The sequence below is a fragment of the Ranitomeya variabilis genome, chromosome 2, assembly GCF_051348905.1.
Source record: "Ranitomeya variabilis isolate aRanVar5 chromosome 2, aRanVar5.hap1, whole genome shotgun sequence".
Classification (NCBI taxonomy): Eukaryota; Metazoa; Chordata; class Amphibia; order Anura; family Dendrobatidae; genus Ranitomeya; species Ranitomeya variabilis.
Genome location: NC_135233.1, coordinates 659994666 through 660007569, shown reverse-complemented (window position 1 = coordinate 660007569; position 12904 = coordinate 659994666). Strand labels below are relative to the sequence as shown.

Below are 12904 nucleotides of genomic sequence, written 5' to 3'. Positions count from 1 at the left end.
TTGTTGCCCAGTTTGTTGTGAGTGTGCTGGTACCCCATATGTGGGGGTAAACCACTGTTTGGGCACACGTCAGGGCTCGGAAGGGAAGTAGTGACATTTGAAATGCAGACTTTGATGGAATGGTCTGCGGGCGTCACATTGCATTTGCAGAGCCCCTGATGTGCCTAAACAGTAGAAACACCCCACAAGTGACCCCATTTTGGAAACTAGACCCCCCAAGGAACGTATCTAGATGTGTGATGAGCACGTTCAACCCCCAAGTGCTTCACAGAAGTTTACAACGCAGAGCCGTGAAAATAAAAAATCATTTTTCTTTCTTCAAAAAAGATGTTTTAGCAAGCAATTTTTTATTTTCACAAGGGTAACAGGAGAAATTGGGCCCCAATATTTGTTGCCCAGTTTGTTGTGAGTGTGCTGGTACCCCATATGTGGGGGTAAACCACTGTTTGGGCACACGTCAGGGCTCGGAAGGGAAGTAGTGACATTTGAAATGCAGACTTTGATGGAATGGTCTGCGGGCGCAGAGCCGTGAAAATAAAAAATGTGTTTCCTTTCCTCAAAAATATTTTTTTAGCCCAGAATTTTTTATTTTTGCAAGAGTAACAGGAGAAATTGGACCCCAACAGTTGTTGCCCAGTTTGTCCTGAGTACGCTGGTACCCCAAATGTGGGGGTAAACCACTGTTTGGGCGCACGTCGGGGCTTGGAAGGGAGGGAGCACCATTTGACTTTTTGAACGCAAGATTGGCTGGAATCAATGGTGGCGCCATGTTGCGTTTGGAGACCCCTGATGTGCCTAAACAGTGGAAACCCCTCAATTCTAACTTCAACACTAACCCCAACACACCCCTAATCCTAATCCCAACTGTAGCCATAACCCTAATCACAACCCTAACCCCAACACACCCCTAACCACAACCCTAACCGCAACACACCCGTAACCCTAATTCCAACCCTAATCCTAACCCTAATCCCAACCCTAACCCTAATCCCAACCCTAACCACAACTGTAACCCCAACGCACCCCTAACCCTATCCGTAACCCTAACCACAAGCCTAATCTTAACCCTATTTCCAACCCTAGCCCTAATTCCAACCCTAACTCTAATTCCAACCCTAACCATAAGGCTATGTGCCCACGTTGCGGATTCGTGTGAGATTTTTCCGCACGATTTTTGAAAAATCTGCAGGTAAAAGGCACTGCATTTTACCTGCGGATTTACAGCAGATTTCCAGTGTTTTTTTGTGCGGATTTCACCTGCGGATTCCTATTGAGGAACAGGTGTAAAACGCTGCGGAATCCGCACAAAGAATTGACATGCTGCGGAAAATACAACGCAGCATTTCTGCACGGAATTTTCTGCACCATGGGCACAGCGGATTTGGTTTTCCATAGGTGTACATGGTACTGTAAACCTGATGGAAAACTGCTACGAATTCGCAGCGGCCAATCCGCTGTGGATCCGCAGCCAAATCCGCACTGTGTGCACATGCCATAACCCTAACCCTACCCCTAACCCTAACCCTACCCGTAACCCTAACCCTACCCCTAACCCTACCCCTAGTTCTAACCTTAGTTCTAACCCTAACCCTAGTGGAAAAAGAAAAAAAAATATTTTCTTTACTTTATTATTGTCCCTACCTATGGGGGTGATAAAGGGGGGGGTTTATTTATTATTTTTTTTATTTTGATCGCTGTGATAGAACCTACCACAGCGATCAAAATGTACTTTGTAATGAATCTGCCGGCCGGCAGATTCGGCGGGCGCACTGAGCATGCGCCCGCCATTTTGGAAGATGGCGGCGCCCATGGAGGAGGCGGACGGGCACCGGGAGCCTCGGTAAGTATAAGGGGGGGGGAGATCGGGGCACGGGGGGGCGTCGGAGCACGAGGGGGGGACATAGGAGCAGGGGGGGAGTGGGCAGGAGGACGGGGGAGCGAAGCACAGGACGGAGGGGACCGGACCCCATAACGGAGCACTGGGGGGGCGATCGGTGGGGTGGGGGGGGTCACTTCAGGTTTTCCAGCCATGGCCGATGATATTGCAGCATCGGCCATGGCTGGATTGTAATATTTCACCAGTTTTTTAGGTGAAATATTACAAATCGCTCTGATTGGCAGTTTCACTTTCAACAGCCAATCAGAGCGATCGTAGCCACGGGGGGGTGAAGCCACCCCCCCTGGGCTGAAGTACCACTCCCCCTGTCCCTGCAGAACGGGTGAAATCGGAGTTAACCCTTTCACCCGCTCTGCAGCGACGCGATCATTCCATGACGCCACATAGGCGTCATGGGTCGGATTGGCACGGGTTTTCATGACGCCTACGTGGCGTCATGGGTCGGGAAGGGGTTAAACTGATAAGAACAGATACTACACTACATCTTGAGCGGCGGCGGTGACGACGGATGCAAAAGGACGAGAAGCGCTAACCAGAAATAGTTTGCCACTTCTGACGCACCTAGGCCAAAAACTGACACCCATTGTGGAGACAGAGCAAAAAGAGTGCCGCAGGGAAGACACTTCCAGAAACTGTGGGATGCATTCTCAATGACAGTTCTGCTGTGTGTGTGTTCAAGCTGTGCACAACGTGTTTTGAATCTGCATAACTCCGCCTACTTTGACCACACCCTCCATCCCCATTGTGACTGCACATGAATGTTCTGTGCTAAGATTCTATCTACTGCAGGCAGCGCACCTGGTTGGTCAAAAGCATTCGAATACTCACACAGGTGTAGATGGACAAGACATGCACATTCGAGATCAGCACAGACACCAGTTTTCCTTTTTTTCAAAGACATATAATACACCACATTTAAAAGTCGGTGGTCCACAAGAGGGAGACAATGTTTTCCAAAAGAATTCATGCGGTCACAAATGCGGTATGTATGGCAGAACTACTCATTGGATACTTCAATGTAAATACCAAGTGCTGACAGCAGAGGCCTAATTTTGTAGATGGCACAGTATATTTGCAACACTGTAAGAAAGTCCTAATACAGGCCTACATCTCAACACACCTGTTGCAGCAACCAGTAAAGACAAATTGATTGACTGATTGATTGATTGCATATTGAATGCAATACAATGCTTGACATACATAGGTGAAAGCAAGGCCAGGCAAGGCACACAAAATGTTGCAAATGGTCAAGTGAAATCAAGCAAAATGCTACATTTGGCATCTGAAATGTGCTTCGCTGACACTGAAAAGTATTCACATAAAGGGTTAAAAGACAACTTGCGCTGATTTCAATTCAATCTGTTTTTGGAAACCGGATCAGAGAAGGAGTGCACTGTTCCCGGATATACTGCAATAGCGGGTCAATGCGTGGAGTGGACAGAGCAAGCTCCATTTCCAGCTCCCTGGGCTAAAAATCCATTTAATATATGGTCTCCAGACGTATCAGATATTAAACTGATAAGAACAGATACTACACTACATCTTGAGCAGCAGCGGCGATGACGCTGGATGCAAAAGGCTGAGAAGAGATAATCAGAAATGGTTTGCCACTTCTGACGCACCTAGGCCTAAAACTGACACCCATTGTGGAGACAGAGCAAAAAGAGTGCCGCAGGGAAGACATTTCCAGAAACTGTGGGATGCATTCTCAATGACAGTTCTGCTGAATTTTGAAAGGAAACACATTTTTTATTTTCACGGCTCTGCGTTATAAACTTCTGTGAAGCACTTGGGGGTTCAAAGTGCTCACCACACATCTAGATAAGTTCCTTCGGGGGTCTAGTTTCCAAAATGGAGTCACTTGTGGGGAGTTTCTACTGTTTAGGCACATCAGGGGCTCTGCAAATGCAACCTGACGCTCGCAGAGCATTCCATCAAAGTCTGCATTTCAAAACGTCACTACTTCCCTTCCGAACCCCGACGTGTGCCAAAACAGTGGTTTACCCCCACATATGGGGTATCAGCGTACTCAGGAGAAACTGGACAACAACTTTTGGGGTCCAATTTCTCCTGTTACCCTTGGGAAAATAAAAAATTGTGGGCTAAAAAATCATTTTTGAGAAAAGAAAAATTATTTTTTATTTTCATGGCTCTGCGTTATAAACTTCTGTGAAGCACTTGGGGGTTCAAAGTGCTCACCACACATCTAGATTAGTTCCTTGGGGGGTCTAGTTTCCAAAATGGGGTCACTTGTAGGGGAGCTCCAATGTTTAGGCACACAGGGGCTCTTCAAACGCGACATAGTGTCCGCTAACGATTGGAGCATGCCATTCAAAAAGTCAAATGGCATGCAGGAGAAATTGCCCAACAAAATTTAGGATCCATTTTGCCCATGTGAAAATGAAAAAATTGAGGCTAAAATAATTTTTTTGTGAAAAAAAAGTACTTTTTCATTTTTACGGATCAAATTGTGAAGCACATGGGGGTTTAAAGTGCTCACTATGCTTCTAGATAAGTTCCGTGGGGGGTCTAGTTTCCAAAATGGGGTCACTTGTGGGGGAGCTCCAATGTTTAGGCACACGGGGGCTCTCCAAACGCGACATGGTGTCCGCTAAAGATTGGAGCCAATTTTTCATTCAAAAAGTCAAATGGCGCTCCTTCCCTTCCGAGCCCTGCCGTGCGCCCAAACAGTGGTTTACCCCCACATATGAGGTATCAGCATACTCAGCAGAAATTGGACAACAACGTCCTTGGTCCAGTTTCTCCTTTTACCCTTGGGAAAATAAAAAAATTGTTGCTAAAAATCATTTTTGTGACTAAAAAGTTAAATGTTCATTTTTTACTTCCATGTTGCTTCTGCTGCTGTGAAACACCTGAAGGGTTAATAAACTTCTTGAATGTGGTTTTGAGCACCTTGAGGGGTGCAGTTTTTAGAATGGTGTCACTTTTCGGTATTTTCAGCCATATAGAACCCTCAAAATGACTTCAAATGTGAGGTGGTCCCTAAAAAAAATGGTTTTGTAAATTTTGTTGTAAAAATGAGAAATCACTGGTCAAATTTAAACCCTTATAACTTCATAGCAAAAAAAAAATTGTTTCCAAAATTGTGCTGATGTAAAGTAGACATGTGGGAAACGTTATTTATTAACTATTTTGTGTCACATAACTCTCTGGTTTAACAGAATAAAAATTCAAAATGTGAAAATTGCGAAATTTTCTAAATTTTCGCCAAATTTCCGTTTTTTTCACAAATAAACTCAGAAATTATCGACCTAAATTTACGACTATCATGAAGCCCAATATGTCACGAAAAAACAATCTCAGAATCGCTAGGATCCGTTGAAGCGTTCCTGAGTTATTACCTCATAAAGGGACACTGGTCAGAATTGCAAAAAACGGCAAGGTCATTAAGGCCAAAATAGGCCGGGTCATGAAGGGGTTAAAAGTCGGTGGTCCACAAGAGGGACCCAATGTTTTCCAAAAGAATTCATGCGGTCACAAATGCGGTATGTATGGCAGAACTACTCATTGGATACTTCAATTTAAATACCAAGTGCTGACAGCAGAGGCCTAATTTTGTAGATGGCACAGTATATTTGCAACACTGTAAGAAAGGCCTAATACAGGCCTACATCTCAACACACCTGTTGCAGCAACCAGTAAAGACAAATTGATTGACTGATTGATTGATTGCATATTGAATGCAATACAATGCTTGACATACATAGGTGAAAGCAAGGCCAGGCAAGGCACACAAAATGTTGCAAATGGTCAAGTGAAATCAAGCAAAATGCTACATTTGGCATCTGAAATGTGCTTCGCTGACACTGAAAAGTATTCACATAAAGGGTTAAAAGACAACTTGCGCTGATTTCAATTCAATCTGTTTTTGGAAACCGGATCAGAGAAGGAGTGCACTGTTCCTGGAGATACTGCAATAACGGGTCAATGCGTGGAGTGGACAGCGCAAGCTCCATTTCCAGCTCCCTGGGCTAAAAATCCATTTAATATATGGTCTCCAGACGTATCAGATATTAAACTGATAAGAACAGATACTACACTACATCTTGAGCAGCAGCGGCGATGACGCTGGATGCAAAAGGCTGAGAAGAGATAATCAGAAATGGTTTGCCACTTCTGACGCACCTAGGCCTAAAACTGACACCCATTGTGGAGACAGAGCAAAAAGAGTGCCGCAGGGAAGACATTTCCAGAAACTGTGGGATGCATTCTCAATGACAGTTCTGCTGTGTGTGTGTTCAAGCTGTGCACGACGCGTTTTGAATCTGCATAACTCCGCCTACTTTGACCACACCCTCCATCCCCATTGTGACTGCACATGAATGTTCCGTGCTAAGATTCTATCTACTGCAGGCAGCGCACCTGGTTGGTCAAAAGCATTAGAATACTCACACAGGTGTAGATGGACAAGACAAGCAGATTCGAGATCAGCACAGACACCAGTTTTCCTTTTTTTCAAAGACATATAATACACCACATTTAAAAGTCGGTGGTCCACAAGAGGGACCCAATGTTTTCCAAAAGAATTCATGCGGTCACAAATGCGGTATGTATGGCAGAACTACTCATTGGATACTTCAATTTAAATACCAAGTGCTGACAGCAGAGGCCTAATTTTGTAGATGGCACAGTATATTTGTAACACTGTAAGAAAGGCCTAATACAGGCCTACATCTCAACACATCTGTTGCAGCAACCAGTAAAGACAATTTGATTGACTGATTGATTCATTGCATATTGAATGCAATACAATGCTTGACATACATAGGTGAAAGCAAGGCCAGGCAAGGCACACAAACTGTTGCAAATGGTCAAGTGAAATCAAGCAAAATGCTACATTTGGCATCTGAAATGTGCTTCGCTGACACTGAAAAGTATTCACATAAAGGGTTAAAAGACAACTTGCGCTGATTTCAATTCAATCTGTTTTTGGAAACCGGATCAGAGAAGGAGTGCACTGTTCCCGGAGATACTGCAATAGCGGGTCAATGCGTGGAGTGGACAGAGCAAGCTCCATTTCCAGCTCCCTGGGCTAAAAATCCATTTAATATATGGTCTCCAGACGTATCAGATATTAAACTGATAAGAACAGATACTACACTACATCTTGAGCAGCGGCGGCGGATGCAAAAGGACCAGAAACAATAACCAGACATGGTTTGCCACTTCTGACGCACCTAGGCCAAAAACTGACACCCATTGTGGAGACAGAGCAAAAAGAGTACCGCAGGGAAGACATTTCCAGAAACTGTGGGATGCATTCTCAATGACAGTTCTGCTGTGTGTGTGTGTTCAAGCTGTGCACAACGCGTTTTGAATCTGCATAACTCCGCCTACTTTGACCACACCCTCCATCCCCATTGTGACTGCACATGAATGTTCCGTGCTAAGATTCTATCTACTGCAGGCAGCGCACCTGGTTGGTCAAAAGCATTAGAATACTCACACAGGTGTAGATGGACAAGACAAGCAGATTCGAGATCAGCACAGACACCAGTTTTCCTTTTTTTCAAAGACATATAATACACCACATTTAAAAGTCGGTGGTCCACAAGAGGGAGACAATGTTTTCCAAAAGAATTCATGCGGTCACAAATGCGGTATGTATGGCAGAACTACTCATTGGATACTTCAATTTAAATACCAAGTACTGACAGCAGGGGCCTAATTTTGTAGATGGCACAGTATATTTGCAACACTGTAAGAAAGGCCTAATACATGCCTACATCTCAACACACCTGTTGCAGCAACCAGTAAAGACAAATTGATTGACTGATTGATTCATTGCATATTGAATGCAATACAATGCTTGACATACATAGGTGAAAGCAAGGCCAGGCAAGGCACACAAACTGTTGCAAATGGTCAAGTGAAATCAAGCAAAATGCTACATTTGGCATCTGAAATGTGCTTCGCTGACACTGAAAAGTATTCACATAAAGGGTTAAAAGACAACTTGCGCTGATTTCAATTCAATCTGTTTTTGGAAACCGGATCAGAGAAGGAGTGAACTGTTCCTGGAGATACTGCAATAGCGGGTCAATGCGTGGAGTGGACAGAGCAAGCTCCATTTCCAGCTCCCTGGGCTAAAAATCCATTTAATATATGGTCTCCAGACGTATCAGATATTAAACTGATAAGAACAGATACTACACTACATCTTGAGCAGCGGCGGCGACGACGGATGCAAAAGGACGAGAAGCGCTAACCAGAAATGGTTTGCCACTTCGACGCACCTAGGTTAAAAACTGACACCCATTGTGGAGACAGAGCAAAAAGAGTGCCGCAGGGAAGACATTTCCAGAAACTGTGGGATGCATTCGCAATGACAGTTCTGCTGTGTGTGTGTTCAAGCTGTGCACAACGCGTTTTGAATCTGCATAACTCCGCCTACTTTGACCACACCCTCCATCCCCATTGTGACTGCACATGAATGTTCCGTGCTAAGATTCTATCTACTGCAGGCAGCGCACCTGGTTGGTCAAAAGCATTAGAATACTCACACAGGTGTAGATGGACAAGACAAACAGATTCGAGATCAGCACAGACACCAGTTTTCCTTTTTTTTCAAATACATATAATACACCACATTTAAAAGTCGGTGGTCCACAAGAGGGCGACAATGTTTTCCAAAAGAATTAATGCGGTCACAAATGCAGTATGTATGGCAGAACTACTCATTGGATACTTCAATTTAAATACCAAGTGCTGACAACAGAGGCCTAATTTTGTAGATGGCACATTATATTTGCAACACTGTAAGAAAGTCCTAATACAGGCCTACATCTCAACACACCTGTTGCAGCAACCAGTAAAGACAAATTGATTGACTGATTGATTCATTGCATATTGAATGCAATACAATGCTTGACATACATAGGTGAAAGCAAGGCCAGGCAAGGCACACAAACTGTTGCAAATGGTCAAGTGAAATCAAGCAAAATGCTACATTTGGCATCTGAAATGTGCTTCGCTGACACCGAAAAGTATTCACATAAAGGGTTAAAAGACAACTTGCTCTGATTTCAATTCAATCTGTTTTTGGAAACCGGATCAGAGAAGGAGTGCACTGTTCCCAGAGATACTGCAATAGCGGGTCAATGCGTGGAGTGGACAGAGCAAGCTCCATTTCCAGCTCCCTGGGCTAAAAATCCATTTAATATATGGTCTCCAGACGTATCAGATATTAAACTGATAACAGATACTACACTACATCTTGAGCAGCGGCGGCGATGACGACGGATGCAAAAGGCTGAGAAGAGATAATCAGAAATGGTTTGCCACTTCTGACGCACCTAGGCCTAAAACTGACACCCATTGTGGAGACAGAGCAAAAAGAGTGCCGCAGGGAAGACATTTCCAGAAACTGTGGGATGCATTCTCAATGACAGTTCTGCTGTGTGTGTGTTCAAGCTGTGCACAACACGTTTTGAATCTGCATAACTCCGCCTACTTTGACCACACCCTCCATCCCCATTGTGACTGCACATGAATGTTCCGTGCTAAGATTCTATCTACTGCAGGCAGCGCACCTGGTTGGTCAAAAGCATTAGAATACTCACACAGGTGTAGATGGACAAGACAAGCAGATTTGAGATCAGCACAGACACCAGTTTTCCTTTTTTTTCAAAGACATATAATACACCACATTTAAAAGTCGGTGGTCCACAAGAGGGACCCAATGTTTTCCAAAAGAATTCATGCGGTCACAAATGCGGTATGTATGGCAGAACTACTCATTGGATACTTCAATTTAAATACCTAGTGCTGACAGCAGAGGCCTAATTTTGTAGATGGCACAGTATATTTGCAACACTGTAAGAAAGTCCTAATACAGGCCTACATCTCAACACACCTGTTGCAGCAACCAGTAAAGACTAATTGATTGACTGATTGATTGCATATTGAATACAATACAATGCTTGACACACATAGGTGAAAGCAAGGCCAGGCAAGGCACACAAAATGTTGCAAATGGTCAAGTGAAATCAAGCAAAATGCTACATTTGGCATCTGAAATGTGCTTCGCTGACACTGAAAAGTATTCACATAAAGGGTTAAAAGACAACTTTGCTCTGATTTCAATTCAATTTGTTTTTGGAAACCGGATCAGAGAAGGAGTGCACTGTTCCCGGAGATACTGCAATAACGGGTCAATGCGTGGAGTGGACAGAGCAAGCTCCATTTCCAGCTCCCTGGGCTAAAAATCCATTTAATATATGGTCTCCAGACGTATCAGATATTAAACTGATAAGAACAGATACTACACTACATCTTGAGCGGCGGCGGCGACGACGGATGCAAAAGGACGAGAAGCAATAACCAGATATGGTTTGCCACTTCTGACGCACCTAGGCCTAAAACTGACACCCATTGTGGAGACAGAGCAAAAAGAGTGCCGCAGGGAAGACATTTCCAGAAACTGTGGGATGCATTCTCAATGACAGTTCTGCTGTGTGTGTGTTCAAGCTGTGCACAACGCGCTTTGAATCTGCATAACTCCGCCTACTTTGACCACACCCTCCATCCCCATTGTGACTGCACATGAATGTTCCGTGCTAAGATTCTATCTACTGCAGGCAGCGCACCTGGTTGGTCAAAAGCATTAGAATACTCACACAGGTGTAGATGGACAAGACAAGCAGATTCGAGATCACCACAGACACCAGTTTTCCTTTTTTTTCAAAGACATATAATACACCACATTTAAAAGTCGGTGGTCCACAAGAGGGACCCAATGTTTTCCAAAAGAATTCATGCAGTCACAAATGCGGTACGTATGGCAGAACTACTCATTGGATACTTCAATGTAAATACCAAGTGCTGACAGCAGAGACCTAATTTTGTAGATGGCACAGTATATTTGCAACACTGTAAGAAAGGCCTAATACAGGCCTACATCTCAACACACCTGTTGCAGCAACCAGTAAAGACAAATTGATTGACTGATTGATTGCATATTGAATGCAATACAATGCTTGACACACATAGGTGAAAGCAAGGCCAGGCAAGGCACACAAAATGTTGCAAATGGTGAAGTGAAATCAAGCAAAATGCTACATTTGGCATCTGAAATGTGCTTCGCTGATACTGAAAAGTATTCACATAAAGGGTTAAAAGACAACTTGCGCTGATTTCAATCCAATCTGTTTTCAGAAACCGGATCAGAGAAGGAGTGCACTGTTCCCGGAGATACTGCAATAACGGGTCAATGCGTAGAGTGGACAGAGCAAGCTCCATTTCTAGCTCCCTTGGCTAAAAATCCATTTAATATATGGTCTCCAGATGTATCAGATATTAAACTGATAAGAACAGATACTACACTACACCTTGGGCAGCGGCGGCGACTACGACGGATGCAAAAGGCCGAGAAGCGATAACCAGAAATGGTTTGCCACTTCTGACGCACCTAGGCCTAAAACTGACACCCATTGTGGAGACAGAGCAAAAAGAGTGCCGCATGGAAGACTGTTATGATCCCTAGTGGCTGAGGATCACAAATAGACCAGCAAGTGATTAAACTAAGGACGAGCTCTAGGGAGATGGTAACTGGACTGATCGCAAATCTGAACCTATCCAACACAACTAGAGGTAGCCGGTGAACGTGCCTAAAAAATTCCTAGACATCTCGAGCCAGCCTGAGGAACTAGCTACCCCTAAAGAGTAAGAAAGACCTCGCTTGCCTCCAGAGAAATAATCCCCAAAGATATAGAAGCCCCCAACAAATATTAACGGTGAAGTAAGAAGAAGGCACATACATAGGGATGAAATCAGATTCAGCAAAAAGAGGCCCACTAGTACTAGAAAGCAGAAAATAGAGCAGGGGTCTATGCGATCAATAAAAAACCCTTACAAAATATCCATCCTGAGATTTCAAGAACCCACACACCAACTAACGGTGTGTGGGGAGAAACTCAGCCCACTAGAGCAACCAGCAAGCAAGGGCATTACATTTTAGCAAGCTGGAACAGAAAACATGATAAACACTGCTGATCAAAAAATGAGCAAACAAAACTTAGCTTGTCCTGGATGGACTGGGAGCAAGGTAGTCAGAAGGAATCTGAGTAGCACTGATTACATCGACAGCCGGCAACAAGTGGAAGTAAAACAGAGCTATATAGGAACCTCCCAGAGGATAACGAACCAGCTGATAGCCAGAGACCAGCAGGATAACAGACAAAGCCACCAGGGGGAGCCCAAAGCAAAAGTCACACCATACCACCAGTGACAAGAGGGAGCCTGAACACAGAGTTCACAACAGTACTCCCCTCTTGAGGAGGGGTCACCGAACCCTCATGAAAACCACCAGGGAGATCAGGATGAGCCACATGGAAGGCACGAACCAAATCGGCCGCATGAACATCAGAGGCGACAACCCAAGAATTATCCTCCTGACCATAGCCCTTCCATTTAACCAAATACTGGAGCCTCCGTCTAGAAATACGAGACTCCAAGATCTTCTCCACCACGTATTCCAATTCTCCCTCAACCAGCACCGGGGCAGGAGGCTCAACCGTAGGAACCACAGGCACCACATACCTCCGCAACAACGAGCGATGGAACACATTATGAATAGCAAATGATGCTGGGAGGTCCAGACGAAATGACACAGGGCCAAGGACTTCCAGAATCTTATAAGGACCGATAAACCGAGGCTTGAACTTAGGAGAGGAGACCTTCATAGGAACGAAGCGAGAAGACAACCACACCAAGTCCCCAACACGAAGTCGGGGACCCACACAGCGACGGCAGTTGGCAAAGAGCTGAGCCTTCTCTTGAGACAGCTTCAAATTGTCCACCACATGATTCCAAATCTGATACAACCTATCAACCAAAACATCCACTCCAGGACAGTCAGAAGGCTCCACCTGACCCGAGGAAAAACGAGGATGAAACCCCGAATTACAAAAGAAAGGAGAAACCAAAGTAGCAGAACTAGCCTGATTATTAAGGGCAAACTCGGCCAACGGCAAAAAAGTAACCCAG

At 44.5% G+C, this 12904-nt stretch overlaps 1 non-coding gene and 6 pseudogenes across 1 annotated transcript; all 7 read right to left on the bottom strand.

Annotated features, from left to right (window-relative positions):
* Positions 1-3280: 3280 nt before the first annotated feature.
* On the bottom strand, positions 3281-3488 carry LOC143810646 (U2 spliceosomal RNA; annotated as a pseudogene).
* A 2316-nt stretch (positions 3489-5804) lies between these two features.
* Positions 5805-6012, bottom strand: LOC143810807 (U2 spliceosomal RNA; annotated as a pseudogene).
* Positions 6013-6865: 853 nt separating this feature from the next.
* LOC143810716 (U2 spliceosomal RNA) lies at positions 6866-7064 on the bottom strand. The gene has a single exon (XR_013223150.1). It is a non-coding gene; the product is annotated as a U2 spliceosomal RNA (small nuclear RNA).
* An 855-nt stretch (positions 7065-7919) lies between these two features.
* On the bottom strand, positions 7920-8124 carry LOC143810908 (U2 spliceosomal RNA; annotated as a pseudogene).
* Positions 8125-8977: 853 nt separating this feature from the next.
* Positions 8978-9182, bottom strand: LOC143810915 (U2 spliceosomal RNA; annotated as a pseudogene).
* An 851-nt stretch (positions 9183-10033) lies between these two features.
* Positions 10034-10238, bottom strand: LOC143810669 (U2 spliceosomal RNA; annotated as a pseudogene).
* An 850-nt stretch (positions 10239-11088) lies between these two features.
* LOC143810891 (U2 spliceosomal RNA) lies at positions 11089-11296 on the bottom strand (annotated as a pseudogene).
* Between the last annotated feature and the right edge of the window lie 1608 nt (positions 11297-12904).